This window comes from Anser anser (assembly GCF_964211835.1).
Source record: "Anser anser genome assembly, chromosome: 3".
NCBI classification, from domain to species: Eukaryota; Metazoa; Chordata; class Aves; order Anseriformes; family Anatidae; genus Anser; species Anser anser.
Genome location: NC_139722.1, coordinates 20,739,592 through 20,753,497, shown reverse-complemented (window position 1 = coordinate 20,753,497; position 13,906 = coordinate 20,739,592). Strand labels below are relative to the sequence as shown.

The 13,906-nt window shown below is 36.1% G+C and overlaps 1 protein-coding gene across 1 annotated transcript in view; it reads left to right on the top strand.

Moving 5' to 3' along the window:
* Positions 1-7,568: 7,568 nt before the first annotated feature.
* Positions 7,569-13,906, top strand: part of LOC310897478 (uncharacterized protein) — a gene marked incomplete at its 3' end in the record, with an annotated part of 33,852 nt that continues 27,514 nt past the window's right edge. The window contains exons 1-3 of the mRNA XM_083831129.1: positions 7,569-9,461; positions 10,478-10,568; positions 13,705-13,815. The remainder of the gene's footprint in view (positions 9,462-10,477; positions 10,569-13,704; positions 13,816-13,906) is intronic.

Below are 13,906 nucleotides of genomic sequence, written 5' to 3'. Positions count from 1 at the left end.
AACTCATCAATAGAAAATGCTGAGGAGAGCCATCTATTCTAGACTAGAAGACAGTTCAGCTACATTTTTGTTCTATTTTTTGAACAGTCTGTTTTCTTTTTCACAAAGTCCATGATTAACAGTATACACAGCTTGACTAAGTATATCTTCACCAGGTTTAGGAGAAGTCTCTGCCTGGAGTGCTCATTGAGAAGAGCAAAGAGAAAATGCAAATGTAAGCTGTATATTACTAGGATATTGCAAATAATGTAAATATATTCTGTTGCTATAAATCTTTTGAATGAAGAAGGGGTGAATAGTACATCTCATCTCATGAAATCAGCTATACCTAATTTCCTCAATGAACCCTAATTACAACAATTAAGAGTTATGAGAATATTTTCTGCCTCAAAATATTTCTGGACTAGTCTTTTGTGATCACACAGGACTTACATTAACAATAAAAAATCCTTGGTTGTATGTAATAATACATGCAAAACAGATTAGTTAGATTGAACTCCCAGTTAAAGACATGTATTAAAAGTCCTGTTTATGACTTTTGAAGACAGTATAATGGAATATAAACATTAGACTAATTCTGCCCAGCTCCCCAGTACACTGCCAATCAAATTCATAGCATGTAGTGACAAAATCAAAGGGTAGCTTTTCAACACAATTTTAGCAATTAACAGTTTAGGTTTATAACTGAAGAATGACAATACGCTAAAATAGAACTAATACTATAAAGTATTTATTGGACAGGATGACATATTTGCAGTCCAGCAAGATGTCATTTTGCTTTGCACTCAAAAAAAAAGGAGTCGTGCTTGGGATACAACCTGAATGATTCTATGATTCTGTGATTCTACAATCATTAGAGCACTTCTCTCTCTTCCAAAGCCATGAACTTTCTGGTTAAAATTAAGATCTTACTGCTGATGTTTAAGAGGAAAACTTAGCATTTTATCTCTAAATAGATGAAATCATGAATACTCAAAAGCAAGAAAAAGAAGCCAAAAGTCCTTTATTCTATTCCTATAACTGTCCTCTCTCTCTCTCTCTCTCTCTCTCTCTCTCCCACTCTCTCTCTCTCTCTCTCTCTCTCTCTCTCTGACTCTAAGTTTATTGAAATCAAAACCCCATTTCCAAGCTCAGCCTTCCAGCTCTTTTTGTTAACCTTTCTGGTGACATTACTTATTCCCGATTTTTTATACATTTTCTTCTTTCAACTCAATTTATTGAGTTTATGAACTATCTACTTGGAATATATAATTATATAGGCATAAACCTTCAGAGTCCTCAGGGGTAGAGAGCACTCCATTCCCTTTTGTTAGGGAATGGGAGGAAGAATGACCATGGAGATTCTTTGTTAGGTATATTCAGAAGTCTAAGAAGCACCAGAAAGAAAAAGGGTGTTTGGTCTCAACTATTGTCAAACAGAGGAAAGCATAAATATAGTAAAAGCCGGTTTATGAATTTTCTACAAGGACATTTCTGAATTTAGTAGAATAGGAGAATAGTGTATGCAGAACTGAACTGAAAGACGAAGGGAAAGAATCTGCCTCATGGTGGCAAGAACCCTCTTCTGGGTGTTAGTCCTGGGGTTGCTCTGCTACAAGGAGGAACTTGTCATGTGAGGTGATGCAAAGTAGCTCTTTCATGTTATTCAATGCAGACCTTTGGTGAAGTTGCAGAGAATACATGCAGAGATGAGAGACTAAGTACTTGTTTGCATAAATGTCTTTTGGGATCCTGAGATTGTCCTGTTCACAAGCCCTGAACTGTGAGTGCAGTTTATTGGTTTGGTAAGTAAATAGATAAGGATAATGAATATTTCTCATCAGAACATAGAAAATTTTGGTACTGAATTACTATTACCACAAATGGGTAATGGGTATTATTTGTCATTCTTACATTTAGAAATATTGCTACTTTGTTTTCCCATCTCAATGCAACTTTCCACCTTACCTTATTATTATTCCTTATTATACACTCTGTAAGGATTTATGAGTAGCAAATTACTTCTTCTTAATAGTCCCAGAGAACGACTTTTGGATGAGAGCTGGAACTAATGGTAACTGACTAGGTGGTTATGACTGCATAAGGTTCCCTGTTTTCTTTAACTTACCATTTGAATAGATAGCTGTATAAAATAAATAAATAAATAAATTTAAAAAAAAAATCACATAATGATCAGCACTGGCTAATAAAGAAAGGAACTCTCAGCTGCCCTTCCCACACTGTCTTTTCCGGTCTGTTTTCTGTTGTATTCTATCAACACTACTACAACACAATCACCTTAACAATCTCCTTCATATTTAAACTTTTAGAATTCATGCTATGTCTGAAATGCTAACACTTTATAAAAAGTCATGAGATAAAGAGCTTCTGACATACAGTTGTAGAGTAAAAGTAAAGTAGAAAATACACAGGAGCATAATCTCAGCCATCATATTGAGTACTTTCTCCTAAATGTATGGTTTTTCTCTTGTTGCCTCCTCTCCTACCATTCAGAGGTAAGATAGAGCCCCTTCTCCAGGCTGATGCTTTAGCTTCTCTATATACAGTTAGTGGGAGTAGAATGGAAATTAATCTGAACAAAATATATACATTTGTGACAGGCCTTTGCATATAATCTGATTATCTGGTTCCATTTTATGGTAAACAGAAAGGAACACAAATTTCCAGGGGCAATTCTATTTATCTACAAATATACATCAAATTCATCAACCTTAGTAGGTTTCCATTCTTCCTTTGTGTGTAATGGGACTCCTCTTGACTAACGGATGTCTAGAAAGGTGTCTAGATGTTGGAGACTGGGTAGGTGTATCCCTTTCTGAATATTTATAACTGTTTCTGCTGAAGTCAGCGGTAAAACACACTGATGTCAGTGTGAAATAAAGAACTAAAAATCCCCTACAGAAAACTTACTTATTTATTTATTTTTGTTTTGTTTTGTTTTCTTTTTCATTCTTGCCTCCCACAGGCATTATGTTTACAATAACGTAAGAAGTGAGAAAAGGAGATTATTTTGATCAGGGTTTTTGAAAACTCTGTTCCTCTTAGATACTTCACTGATAAAATGGCAATTGATTACAATACAGCAGTTGAATAAGAGTCTCTGTACTGAAAATGTGTTTCTTCCTTCCTTTTTTCAGCCCTCCATACAATGGGTAGACTGCTCTGTAAAGTCTACACATCAGGATATGGAATAAAGTGACTATTTTCTGAGTTTTCTGCAAACCAAATACTTAGGCAAACTGCAAAGTGTTCTGTAAGAAAGAGATCTGGCTACTTTGGTTCTGTAAATTTTGAAAGGGAGCTAGAGAGGAGCTTTGGACAGGCAAGCTTGCTTTGTAACCTAGATGAATTATCTAGGTGTTGACAAAATATATTTCATTTTAAATAGAGATGACAAAATCATCTATTGTCCCAAGAACTACATTTTTCCAGGAAGTTTTGTATGAAAATTACAAAGAAAATAAACATTTGTTTCCAATATAACTACGTTGTTAGGATTTTTTTGTTAGTTTAACTTTCTCTCTTCTGAACTACCTTACATAAGACAAAAGTCAAATGGATAATGAGACTTTTTTAAACAGTTTTTTGGATTTTATCTTCAACTGTATTTAATGTTGTTGAAAAGACAGTGTCCACTCATTCCATCTCACTGCAGAAACAATCATTTCCTGTATTAGTTGCAATGATAAAAAGTAAAAATATGTTTTCCTTTGTATTTTTTCTCCTGTTAGTTTCTCTTCAATGGCAGTGAAATTATTTTAGACTGATTAGTAAATGAGGCAGTAACTATAAAAGCCTTTTATGGATGCCAGTTTCACACAGATAAGGCATTTCACTGCATTTTACCTCTGAGAAATTGTGCTCAGGTTCTTCTTTCCTCTACTCCAAATTGCCTGCTCCGTGTAATTCAAGACAGAGAATTAACAAGAAGCACTCAGATAAATGTATCCTCATACAGTCAAATTACTTTCATGTTCTTTTGGTGCCTTTTCTATTGTCAAATTTTGTTTTGTTTTGTTTTGTTTTGTTTTTTCACATTTTCTTAATTATACAAACTTCATAATTACATTGTTTTCTGAAGGTATTTCTTATGAATTGTTACACATTGAACTCATTATAATTGTTACTATAACTTATGCTTGAGAACTCACGTTATGTTATTAAATTGTGATGATAATAGTTATTGATCATTTTTATAGGAAATATGGAAGATATAATAAATTATCACAGTGAGCTGTTCTTCCATGAGACTTAAATGTAAGACTACAGATCCACAGTTGATGCAATAATTTCCAAAATCTTAAATTCTTTTTTTAAGGATATTTTGTTTGATTTATATTATATATATATTATTATTGTTTATTCTAAATAGAATCATTCTGAAGAAAGATTATTCAGATAAAATAATCCCAGTATAGGTCATAAAACTGAAGATTAAATCCATATTCTATCTGGGACATATTTATTGTGGAAATTTTCTTCATATCCTTCATCAAAATGTCTTCAATGTAAACCTGATCCTTCACTTAATGGCACTTTTTCCATTGACTTCAGTGGTAGATGATTAAAGTTACGGTTAAAACAAAACCGAGAACTACCAACTGTATGTATGCACCTCTCAGTCTTTCTAGAAGAAAAACAAAAAAATCACTCTAAAGCAAAAAGTCTCATTGCTTACAGGAAGCAGTAAATAGCCTAGAAATCAACTAAGGCCCAAAGCTAGCTCAAATCACTCATGATGAATCTGCAAGCTTGGTTCTGGAATTAAACACCTGGAAAAGGAGTTAAGTTTTCTTTTGGTACTGAGCAACTGCTCTCAGACAAGGTGGATGAGGTACGAAGTATCTTTGTGGCATCTGCTGAATGCTGCCATTTGATGTTCCCTAGTATAGAAAAGACTTATACACGGCTGAATTACTTTGTTGTTTTGTTCCAGCTTCTAACTTCCTTGAAACAAGAGTTCTCTCATCCCTAATATTAACAGTGATAGACCTAAGGCGAGACAGGCATAAGTTAATAGTAACGAAGGATGAATTAATTATATAATCGCTTTTTTTTTTTTTCAACAAAAAAGGGGGGTTTGGCATGATGTAGCTGTTATAAGTAGATATACAGAGTTTAGAGCATTAGCAATTGCATAAGCTTATTTTATGACCAGAAATGTATCACCTTTCAGAACATCTAGGAAGAAATGCATCTATGAAGGTAAATGCATCCCAAAAACTTCTTGAAAACATGAACTTTCTATACTTTCATACTTTCTACATTTCTATGCAACACACAAACATGCTGCCAGTTGCACTACCAAAATAACAAAGCAGATGATTTATAAAGTTCTATACATGCTTCTGATCCTCAAAATACTACATTTCATATTCATTACTGAGTAGGTCTAGAATATCTAAGACCAAAATATAAAGCAGTGTACTATTCCAAAGCTGTAACACTCTGTAACCAGCATTGATTTTATGACCATAAGTTGTTCAATGAATCAGTCAGATCTCCAGTGGTGTTTGCAAGAGGAAAATATTTAGTCTTCCCAAGATACAAACTGCCACAAAATCTTCTGTTGTTGTAACACATTTTATTACTATGGTAACTCATCAGTATAATTTTACAAAATCTGTCGCTACAGATATTCTTTACTTTTAAAAACAAAACAAATACAACCAAAAAGCTTCCTCCCATATGTTTTAATTTACCTGTGACAGATCTAGATATGTCCATAGAGGGAAGTAACTCAGGAAAATAGGAGTGTAAAAGTGAATTGAAGCCTTTAAATCTCAGGCCTTACGTAGTCCATAGGTTTTATTTCAGGCTAGATTTAATGCAGTCTCCACAGCAGAATGTCCCTACTGTGTGTGTGGGTTGAGACTACTTGGTGTGCAGCAGCTGATCTGTGAATCCAACTAGCAAACAGGGAATGGAGACTTCTGTGAATTCCTTTCAAAACTGGACTAACACTCAGGTCCAAAAGACTGAAGTAAATGTACAGTATTGAGGATCCCTTTCTTCAATGAAAGAACACTCCTTATGTCAGGGAATAGTATTATTTCTACAACAAACAATGCTAGTCTACTACATTTACAGAAAAATATTTACCTGTGCTCATATTTTCATAATTCTGTTAAAGAAATATTACAGTTGCAAAGTAATGAAATCAAAAAGTGAAAAGGAAAAATGGGCTTCAGTATTTTGAGACCTCACATTTTAATAATGCTTTTTTCCTAGTTTTCATGACACTAAATGAGCTAGGACCATTCTTTAATGGTCCTATAAAACATTAAGAGATAATGTTAATATTATATTATCCATTGCTTTCACAGGAAATATATTCAAAGACATGAAAACAGAGAGAATTTGAATAATGTTGGAAAGAGAAAGTTCTGGGACTCACTGACAGGTAGACAGTCATCAGACAGTCATCTCCATTTGAATTAGTGATCTAGGTTCTTTTATAGTGTATGCAGGAAAACAAGCATTTTTATGGTAAAATTCCTTTTGTTATAATCTAGATGTCAAAAAATAAAAATCAGATGACTCACACCATAGTAGTCCTTCAACTTCTTTCTCATCTGACTATACAGGAATTCCAGATCACTATCTCAGTTGTAGGTGTCTTCAAGATAGACATCTAACATTTATGCTTTTGTGCTCTATGTCATTGTCGGTCTGCATATAATGTTGATATGATGCATATTTTTAAATGTAAAGAGGTTCTTTTACTCAAACATCTTTATTCTGTCAGAGCATTTTCTGGCACAGTGTTTTCTGCGTTATCTGTATGTAAATCAGTACTAGAAGGCAGAACTGAACATTTAATACTGGCGACATATTCAGCTATTAAAAATTAATCCTTCTGATGTTAAGGAGGGAGGAGTGAGATTCTTGATTAAGGTCTTTTGGCCAGCTCAGAAATTTCAATTATTTAAATAATCTTTCTCCTCCTCTCCCAGAAGTGGAGGAATGTGAATACAAAATCATAGTAGAAAAATTCCTACTTAGAGTCATTTGTACATTAGGAAAAATAAAACCTGACACTTTAATCCAAAAGATAGGATAATCATATTCATAAACCATTTGTTGCACTGCTCAAACAAATTTGTTCATTTATTCCCTCAGTTTTCCTCCTGGCAGTAGTCTGCTTCAGCCCTTAGCACAACTGAAATTTGTGGGGAAAAGCATTAATTACCTACTTCAGTTTAGAAATGGAGGCAGATTTGAAGCTTGCTATACCTATTTAAAGAAACAAAAATGTGCTGATGAACATTCAGAAAAAAAATAAATAAAAAAATGAGGTGATCTAAGTATGCATTTGTTTCCCCATCCTAAAGCCTGGATACCTCAAGTAACCTGAAAGTCAGCTGGAGCTAGGCCTCCTAGATGTCTTTACGTATATTGAAGAAATCCTGGTCTGTGAGCTCATGCTTTATACGAAGACAAAGCCTATATATATATATATATATATATATATATATATATAAGCCATATATATGGAGATATATATATATATCCATATTTATTCATAGCTGTATATATATATAACCATAAATATATATATAGTGTGTGTATATATATATCCACCAGATATAATGATTTCATAACTATTTCTGAGGCAAATTTGGAACTACAACAGAAAGAGACAGAAACTGATACTCAACTCCACAAATACAGTACCATGCTATGCAGTATGAAATGGTCATCCAGAAAGCACAGACTCAGCCCCTACAACATCCTCTTCCATGTCCATGATGGCCCAGCCTTAAACAAAGCTCCAGATCTCCTTCAAGTAGCCACAAGGAGGCAACTGAGCCTGGATTGTTAGCTAAAATAAAAAGGCACATTTTTACCCATATACACTACGGAGTGAGCACTAGCATACAATTGTTTATCCTAATAAATTGTTAGAAATATCTGGCTTGGTTTTATACTGCAGTAAACTATTCTCTGGTGCTGTTTAGGAATCAGACTCAGGAAACTTCCAAACATGTTGTTTGGACATGTCTTTTCACCTTGGAAGCTAACAACAGATGCAGACCATTCTTTCCTAGGTTCAAATATAGAAGACAGACCTTGGTACATTTAATCTTCTAGTAGATGTGCAGCCACTAAGTCCAAGCCTTGAGAATTCAATCAGATACGTGATTCTGTGAGGGAAAACTTCACAGGGTGTGTGAAGTTTAACATCTTCACCGTTTAAAGTAGGCAGTGTAGGATTAGTGGATCAGAGAGCAAAGGTGCTTGCTTAGCAGGAGAAAGGACCAACTGCAGGGTCGCTGTTTATTTATTTTGTTGAACTATTTTTTTTTTTTTTAATATTAAATAACTGATTCAAAGAAACAGTACTGCTTATAGGAAGAAAGCCCATTGTAGCTGAAGTTGAAGGATACTAAGGACTAGTAATCTGCATTTTTGTTTTCTTAATTTCTGTGGACACATAATGAAGCTATAAGGATATTTTGCTTAACTTTAAGATCCATAGAACATGGCCTGTGTTTAGCTTCCTTGCCTTCTGAGTAGTTCTGCTTAAGGGTATAACCCAAAGAGTACTTTGTGAGCAGTCAGACTTAACGGATTTCTGAATATATCTACAGAATCTATGCTCTTGAACTCTAGAAAGTGTCCTAAATATTTTGTGTAAGTCTCTAGTTCACTTAGACCTTTTATTAATGCTCGAACCTTGTCCCTCTGGGAACATTTGGTTACTATACAACACTGCATGGATGTTAAAATTATCTAGAATTTTGGACCCGAGCAAGAGTATTTTCAGGTTATGTTGTGCTCACACGAGTCATTTTACAGACTATGTTAAAATGCTTGCAAATATAATTATATTGTGTATCTTTCACCTTTTCCCCTTCTGTACTTTTTAGGTCTTCTAGTGCCATGTGCTTGAAAAGGAAAAAAAAAAAAAAAAAAAAAAGTCTTCCTGCTCCTGCGTGGGCTCCTCCCTACGGGCTGCAGCTCTGGCCCAGGGCTCTCCATGGGCCGCAGCCTCCTCCAGGCCACATCCACCTGCTCCACCGGGGGCTCCTCCACGGGCTGCAGCGTGGAGATCTGCTCCGTGTGGGACCCATGGGCTGCAGGGGGACAGCCTGCTCCACCAGGGGCCTCTCCACAGGCCGCAGGGGAACTTGTGCTGCGTGCCTGGAGCACCTCCTGCCCTCCTTCTGCACTGACCCTGGGGGCTGCAGCGTTGCTTCTCTCTCAGTTTTCACCCCTCTCTCCCAGCTGCTGTTGCACAGCAGCTTTTTTTTTTTTTTTTCCTTTTCTTTCTCTTTCCCCTTTCTTCAATCCGCTTTCCCAGAGGCACGACCAGTGCCTCTCTCTGGCTCAGCTCTGGCCAGCAACGGGTCCCTTTTGGAGCTGGCTGGAGCTGGCTCTGATCTGACATGGGGCAGGCACTGGGCTCTGCTCACAGATGCCACCCCTGCAGCCCCCTGCTACCAAAACCTTGCCAGGTAAGCTCAAAGTCTGTTCCAACCTCAGCTATTCTGTGATTCTGTGATCTCCATTCCTCAGACTTCACATTTGATTTATCAGCCACACAAAGACCTAAATTCAAAAGTGCTTTGTCCTGGGTAAGTCAGCCTCTCTGTGCTGTGAGTTTAACATTACAAATATTTAATTTTATGAAATTGCTTTGTTTGATAAAGGTCAGTTGCTGTCAACACAGAAAAATGCTAAAATTCAAAGTAGCTTATTTGCTCAAAAGACTGAGCTTTTAAATTGTTGATATGTATTAATAGCACTTAGTGTTCACAGTGAATAAACACTAATATGAAATTCTCTAATTATCCATATGTATTTGGGTTCTGAAAGATATCATGGAGGCTTTTAGAAAAATGTCTGTGAGGGTTATGGGACTGAAAGTCTGTATTGGCAGTGCTTCATTTCATCATAAATATTACAGCCTAAGTTTCTGTAGTATTCTAAATTGGTATGAGTTAGGAAGTCATTTTATAATTGATACACCTGTAATTTTCTGAGTAAGAATTTTTGTAAAGTTACTGCTATATATCTAAAAGTCATAGCACAATTTTTGCTTGCTTAGATTTTATGGAAATGGAGGCAGCAGATGCCTTCCCCCTATCCTGTGACTTCTAAATCCTTCATCCACACCATTAAATGGCTGGCTCTAGCTCTGTCCGTTATCTCACAGAATTTCTGCTCTCACCAGAAGGAGAGGAGGTTCCTCAAAGAGGGGAGTCTACAGGTTTCTGTGTACCCACGTCCATGCTAGTAGGAGTTCTCAGTAAGAACTGCAACACTGGACACAGAGTAAAATTTAGAAGGTGAAAACAGACCAAAATCTCACAAGAGATTTTGGCAAACTGCTTCCACAATACCTAACGTATACGCCAAGCAGAATTTGTTCTAGCCATAGAAAGAAACTACAATGGGGGACTGTTTGAAAGGTAAATTGGATTAACCTTCTCTATAGAAAATAAGTAACTATTACTATGATTACTTACAGAGGTTGTGATGGCATGACATCATTAGATGATAGACCATGAACTCAAGTGGATCAGAAACTGTTAAATTGCATCTGCTTTTCCTTTAAAGAGGTCAGTAGCTTGTCTTTGATCAAACTATAACTTGTTTTCAGTTAAATAAAGGAATGTGTGCTTAGCATAGATTCAGTGTGTTTGAGATCAAAATTGGTTAAGATGCCACAAAGGGCAAAAAAATAAAATATTCAATTCATAATTATTCATCAGGTATCATGATGCTGGATAAAACATATGATGCATAGGAATTTCCCACTTAGGAGCATAGATATGACCTAGTGGGTAGTATTAAACCTTGGTGATATGATCTGTGTGACTTTGTGTTAAAAATCTGTATGCATGAACTCTTTAAAAAGAACCGAGTGGGAGATTCATTCTGTATCAAAAAATGTCATCACCCATTTTGAAATCAATTATATCTCAGAAGGAATTCATCTTGACTATTTGAGTATCAAAATTTTAACATATAAAGTATAAATAGATGGTGTCTCCTACAAACCACCAAGTCACAGTGGAGAACTGAATGTCAGTTTCTGAAGTCTTTATCCCTGATGTGTTGGGGGAAAAGAACTGCTTTATTTTGGGACTTCAACATGAATGGCATATACTTAATTCACATTCCATAGGTACTGAAACAGCCTTAAAATATAGAAGTATTATAGCAATCAGTTCTCCATTTCAGAAAAAGTTGCAGCCAACACACAAAGACTTTCCCTCTTATAGACAGGGAAAGAAGTATCACAACCCTAAAATTAGTGATAGATGGGGAACAACAAATGTTGGTCTCTTTGCATTCACTCTGATAGTGGGAAAGAAAGCAGTGCAGTAGATGTGCCACTTTCCCATAGTTGGAATCAGGCATGGATAAAATCACTGAAAAAGGTTTTGAATTTAAAATTGTAAATGATCATTGTCAAATCTTGTAAAAAATCTTGTAAAAGTATTTTGTCAGGTGTAAAAATTCTAGAATGAAAGAGGCTACAGTAGACGAATCCAATTTATACAGTTTAAAATGGAAAAACATCATTTTAAAATAACTTGAAAACATTAACTACAAAACATGATAGGAGAAATGTGATTCTCAGGACAAGATGCAAAGCTATTTTTTCCTTCAGTCGCCCTCATGAATGTTCCCTCCAACTAATTGTCTTAACTTTCAGTCTTTCAGAGTAGAGCTTATTCTGAGATACTTAGTAGACTTTGAACTTAAGCACGCTCACAGTGCTCAAACTGAGTAGTGGCAAGACAGGAAGAAAAACTTCCGGCCAAAGACAAACTTGTGAGCTGTTGTGGTTTAACCCGGCTGGCAGCTAAACACCATACAGCCGTTCGCTCACCCTCCCCCCTCCCTCTCAGGGATGGGGGAGAGAAACGGGAAAGTGAAGCCGGTGAGTTGAGATGAAGACAGTTTATTAAGACAGGAATATAATAATAACAATAATAATAATAATAGTGATAATGATAATAGTATTAATAGTAATAATGTGTAAGAAAACAAGTGATGCACAACGCAATTGCTCACCACCCGCTGACCGATGCCCAGCCTATTCCCAAGCAGCCGGCCCCCCCACCCCGGCCAGCCACCCCTATATATTGTTTAGCATGACGTCAGATGGTATGGAATACCCCTTTGGCCAGTTTGGGTCAGCTGTCCTGGGTCTGTCCCCTCCCAGCTCCTGCTGCACTCCCAGCCTGCTCGCTGGCAGGACAGAGCGAGAAGCCGAAAAGTCCTTGGCCTGGTGTAAACACTGCTCTGCAACAATTAAAACATCAGCATGTTATCAGCGCTCTTCTCATCCTCATCCAAAACATAGCACCCTACCAGCTACTATGAGGGAAAATTAACTCTGTCCTAACTGGAACCAGGACATGAGCATAGCAGCTTTTAAGTTCCTCAATATTATCCTTTTCCATCCTACAACTTGTCCAGTCTCACTCATAGTGGTGATCCTTTCATGAAAGGCTTCATCCATATAGAAGACTTCTGGCATCATCATTTATCACTCTTGTCCAGAAGACATTAATCTTAAGGTAACTCCTAAAGCCTGACAAAATGGCATACGTTGTCTCTTATTCAAAACATATTCCAAGCAAAAGGGAGAATTTTACCCACCTATGTTTCAGACAGATGGGTCTTTTTTCATCCAGATTATGAAAATACTTGTAGCATTTTTTCCTTTTCCTTTAGGTGGGCACCCAGATAGAATTCTCTGCCACTGCTAAGATTTGGTTTATTGATTGGGGGATGTTGTTTATTGATGTAGGACATTTCCTAAATAAATATTTTTCTCATTATTAGGGTGATCATTTATCTGCAAAGAGCAGGTCTCTACTGTTATGTGAGAAATTGAAACGTTTGTCATCAATTTATCCCAGGTAGCCCCATCACCCTATCTTGCCCACAGAAAATCCAAGCAGTTGCCATGAAAAAGCATTTTGGGGGGCATCAGCTGTGAAGGAGGATATCCATTACAGAAATTTACCAAGGTTTATGATAGACTCTACATCATTAGAAATGTGATTGAGATGGGTTTTAAAAATAAATTATTTTCTAATAATTAAAACTATGATCCGTTGTTGCAATGCACTCCTATGGTTAACACTATCCACAAGGTCAAGCTAGGCAACACTGTGGCCATCTACTAGCTTTAAAAACCATCAGCCTCAAGTGTCCTTCAAAAATCATAAAACTTTGAGATGAATACATCAGCCTGTAAAGAATTCTCCATTCCCCTTGGTACTTTGTTGTAGTGGTTCATTACCATTAAAGTGAACACCTTGTTTTTATTTGAATTTGTCTTTCTTCTATATTCTTATTACAGCTTTTATCAATAAATAATTGTCCTTGTAATATTTGATATTTCTGCTTTGTGAAATAACTGTCATTCTTTAATCAGGTTACTTCTTCATCCTGATAATCTGAATGAATTGAACCCTTTTAATCTCCTTTTTGAGCACGCTCTCCTTTGCTTGTTTGTTTTTGGTCTTTTTTTTTTTTTCCTTTCTTCTTGGTGAGTCTTCTAACAGTATGAACTCCAGGAATGGTTATGGTGATCTAATTTATGCTTACATGGAGGAGAAACATCTTTGAGGAGTTGTTTATTGTTCAATACCAGAGGGGAAGAAAAAAAAAAAAAGATGAATAGAAACATCAAATGTACTAGCAAAGCTAAGTGAGTTTTCTAATTTACAGCCTAAATGTATGGAACATACAGAAACTCCTTCTGGAAGTGTACCTGCTAAGTAACAACCATTAAGAAATATCTTCACGCCACCACCATCCTTCCCCACTTGATAATTACAGGTAGGAGACATTATTCCCTTAACTGTAACATACCTCATTATAGTGCTACTCCAGGCTATACTGTAATATTTTAAGAAAATGAAGGAAAAAA